This window comes from Akebia trifoliata, chromosome 13 (assembly GCF_017979445.1).
Source record: "Akebia trifoliata isolate Shusen 1 chromosome 13, ASM1797944v1, whole genome shotgun sequence".
Classification (NCBI taxonomy): Eukaryota; Viridiplantae; Streptophyta; class Magnoliopsida; order Ranunculales; family Lardizabalaceae; genus Akebia; species Akebia trifoliata.
In genome coordinates, this window is record NC_141387.1 from 31493948 (window position 1) to 31498497 (window position 4550).

The 4550-nt window shown below is 38.4% G+C and overlaps 1 pseudogene; it reads left to right on the forward strand.

Annotated features, from left to right (window-relative positions):
• Positions 1-2647: 2647 nt before the first annotated feature.
• On the forward strand, positions 2648-3328 carry LOC147388312 (aspartyl protease family protein At5g10770 pseudogene; annotated as a pseudogene).
• The last annotated feature ends 1222 nt before the right edge of the window (positions 3329-4550 follow it).

The window sequence follows — 4550 nt, forward strand, 5'->3', positions numbered from 1 at the left end:
GCACCCAACATTAATATCAATACTATATTACCTACCAAGATGGACACCTATAAAATATCCTCCCATAATTTTCTTTTGTTTTAGCTGTGACTAATGTCATCACTCGACCACGTGAACAACATGGTGGATACGTATAGTTTGCCATCAATGCTATTCATCATACACAAAGACAATAAATAAATAAGTATAGAATCTTCGAAATATATTTAAAAATATTATAATCTTTATTCCAACATTGTTTAACAGTATTTATAATTACAATACAAAATTAAAAAATAGAATATGAAAATACATTAATGATTGCCCGTAAAAATGGCATCAGCTATTAAATCCCTATGTATTTTCATTGTTTGTTGACTCTGACGACCTACTAATGTGGAAATTGGATACTCTTGATTAGTGATGCCCTCTTCTTCTACTCCCGTTGATCCTTCTTCTTCGAATCGAGCAAATTCTTCATCGATGATAGCATGTTTTCTGATAAAATTGTGTAATGTCATGCATGCAATAACAATGTTTCGTTGTTTGTCCAAATTATATGAACGCATCAACTTCAAGATTGGCCATTTTGCTTTCAAAACCCCAAAGGTTCGTTCAATCACGTTTCGAAGTGAAGAATGTAAATGATTGAATAATTCATTTCGACCATTTGCCCGTGATCTCTTATAGTCTTGTAGATGGTATCGAACACCTCGATAAGGTGTGAGATAACCATCTATGAGTGGGTATCCAGCATCTACTAAATAATATTTACCTATTATCCAAAAAAATATATTAATTTCTAAGATTGAATATAAACAGATATAATTGAAAAACTTTTAAATATAGACCTGGTGGAGGATATGGAAAATTTAAACTGGGAGTATTCAATGTCTCAAGGAAGACACGTGAATCATTAGCTGATCCTTCCCAACCAACCACCACATGAGTGAACAACATGTCAAACGAACATGTTGCCATTACATTTTGTGTGAGTCCCTTATGTCTTCGATATCGTATTTGTTTCGCTATTAGTACAAATGCACTAACATGCATCCCGTCTATCATTCCAATACAATCCTACATATTTTTAAGGTATATTAATATATAAACATTAGTGAAACAAGTATTTTTCAAATATATATATATATATATATAACCTTAAAATATGGCCAAAAACGAGGATTGTTACGGATGTGCGAAGAGACTTCATTGAGGTCGGGAGGTACAATTAAGGACATTGATAAGTTCATCATAGCCAAAAGAACTTTGTTGAAATACTTACTAACTGAATGAACTGAGTGATCAAAACTATTTGCAACTAATCTTTGTCCTTGATTATGTCATACTATCAATAAAAACATCGCTAGTTGTTCTTGAATAGTAATGTAGCGTTCCATCTTCAATAGACCTCGAACTTCCAAAAGACTACACAGATTCAAAAATATGTGTCGTTCTATTCTAAATAATGAATGACACGTCGCACGATTATCATCCAGTGTTTCTCGCACAAAATCAATCCCCTTTAACTGACTATTATTATGTGGCTCCCTATGTAAAAAATTCTCGCAATAAAATGAAGAACCTAGGACGTCTCCTGTAGTGGCCATACTTAAAACACTTGAGTCGACAGTATTGGTGGAATCATCATTTGAATCGATAGTATCAGCCGTATCAACTGAATCGATAGTATTCATCGTATCAACATCTGAATCTATGACCTGCTTATGAATCCATATTAGTGATATATATCTATCTAACAACAAATAAAATATCCATCTAATAGAAAATATTAATCACAATATCCATCTAACAGTAAATAAAATATCCATCTAACAGAAAATATAATATGTACAATATCCATCCAACAGCCAAAAAATAATCAATGTATATTGCACTCTATAAGTGCATCATAAAACCCACAAAAATATTTTAGTAACATATAAAACAAGTCTAAATGCTTTTTCCAGTCATAAAATCAGACATCTCGCCCTCCAATCACTCAAGACGAACATCTGTTGATCGTAATGCACAAAAAACCTCTCTGAATTGTTTGTATTGCCCGTATCGCTCTCACAGTCACCCTATCAATGTAAAACCCGAAGCCTGGCGAGCTACTAGAGATTATCTATTGTGCCTAGGAATCCTAGCCCAATACATACTGACCTCCAATAGTGATGGCCAAACTATCCCTAAGTCCTTCATAGATATAGCCTCTCAACTCTCAAGGAAAGCCAACCCGGTGAAGAGACATCCTCACAAAAAATCAGTTCATTTTGAAACTTCTAACCTTAGTTTACAAGTTGAAGAATCGTGGACCATCCTATTTTTGTAAATCACTTTTGATAGGGTTAGAAGTGTTGGAATAGGCTGATTTTTGGTGAGGATGATCTCCTCATCATAGAGATCATCCTCACAAAAAATCTGCTCATTCCAAAGCTTCTAACCCATATTTTGAAAAATGTTTGATGTGGCATGTGTTAGGACCATGGATTTTTTCCTGCGTATCCACAACTACACATATTTATAGTACATCCCGAGGAAAAAAACTATGATCTAACACATGCCACGACATGAGAGTATGGGTAATGTCAAAATGGGGAGGGGGATGGGGAGTCAAAAAATCACAACTCTTGATTAATAGGCCTAAATGAACCTCACTATATATATGTATGCTCGAAGACTTCATTCATATTTTAACATAATCTTTTCAGGTCCAAGACAATCTCCCACAACGCTACGATTAGCTCACAATCATGGGCCTTGCGCACCATTGGTCCACAGACACAATACAACAACAACAGCGGCTCCTAGTACCATTGAAATCCTCTTCCAAGACGAATCCCGAGTCAAATACATCCACTCCAAATTTTCCAAACGAGTGGGAGATATCGAGGAGGAGAAGGCCGTCCCAGTCAGTCCCGGCCAATCCTTGGGAACTTCTAATTTCATAGTTAAGATTGGATTTGGTACACCCAAGCTTGATTTTTCGGTGGTAATTGATACGGGAAGTGACTTGACATGGATTCAATGCCAACCATGTGCCAGGAGTTGCTATCCACAACAAGACCCAATATTTGATCCCTCTAAGTCATCCTCTTATTCCAATATCTCTTGTAGTGCCCCGGAGTGCTCCCAACTTAGGAGATCCGGTTGTGAATCCTCCACTTGCCTCTATGGTGTTAGGTACGGGGACAATTCGCAAACAATTGGATTCTTTGCACGTGAGACGTTAACGTTGACATCTTCAGATGTATTCCCCAATTTCCAATTTGGTTGCGGCCAAAACAATGGCGGCCTCTTCGGGAAAATAGCTGGTTTATTGGGCCTCGGACGTGATACGACGTGAGAGAGTTTGAAAAACCACCACACTTTTACTAGTGAGTCCATTTCATTTATATATACACAGTTCCATATTTGTATATGGTAATTACAAGAATGGAAAGAAGCAATCAAATATAATTAAAAGCTACAATCCTGGGTCAAAGATACTGCAAATGGAAAGCCTTGAATTAAGGCTAAGGATCTGTAGCGTGATCCTTGACCCCCCCCCCGCAAGCTGAGCGTCGGATTTGAGCGTATGTGAAGCTCAGATCGGAAAAGTTCAAATAGAGGTTTTGATACACTTTTGGTGAAGATATCAACAACTTGCAAATGAGAAGGCACATACTAAGTACGAAGCTTGCCAGCGAGAACTAGTTCACGAAGAAAGTGGTAGTCGAGCTCAACATGTTTGGCTCGTTTGTGAGAAACCGGATTGGAGCTCAAGAAGATGGCACTCTTGTTGTCACATAGGAGGAGGGGCCGCTGTGGAATTGGAACCTTGAGGTCACTGAGGAGATGCGTGAGCCAAAGAAGTTCGGAGGTAGTGAGTGCCAAAGCTTGATACTTAGATTCACAACTGGAGCGAGAAACAGTAGGTTGCTTCTTGGCACTCCAAGAAATCAAGTTGCCACTAAGATAAATAGAGTATCCAGAAGTAGAGCGGCGAGTATCAGGGTAGCTTGCCCAATCTGCGTCTGAGTAAGCAACTAAAGCATCAGGAGCATCAGATGGATGGAAGGTGAGGCCAAAGTGTAGTGTGCCTTTAACATAGCGAAGAATGCGTTTAACATCAAGAAAGTGGTCTTCAGTCGGGGAGTGGAGAAATTGATTGACAGAGTTGACAGCATGAGCGATATCTGGATGGGTGATGGTTAGATACTGGAGAGCACCAACAAGAGATCTGTAAAGTGTAGGATCCGAAAACAAAGGACCATTGGCAGACAGGAGCTGAGAAACAACCATGGGGGTGTGAACAGGTTTGCTGTCAAGTAACTGAGCTCGTGTGAGAATGTCCCGTGCATATTTCAGCTGATTGATGAAAAGGCCATCAGAGGTGGTCGTTGCTTCAAGACCAAGGAAGTAACTGAGAGGACCTAAATCCTTAGTGGCAAACTCAGAATTGAGTTTGCAAGTAAATCTGTCAAGAAGAGATAAGTTGTTTCTAGTAATAATGATGTCATCAACATAGAGGAGCAGATAGATTATATCAGAGTGCTTGTGAAAAACAAATAGAGACGTGTCTGCAC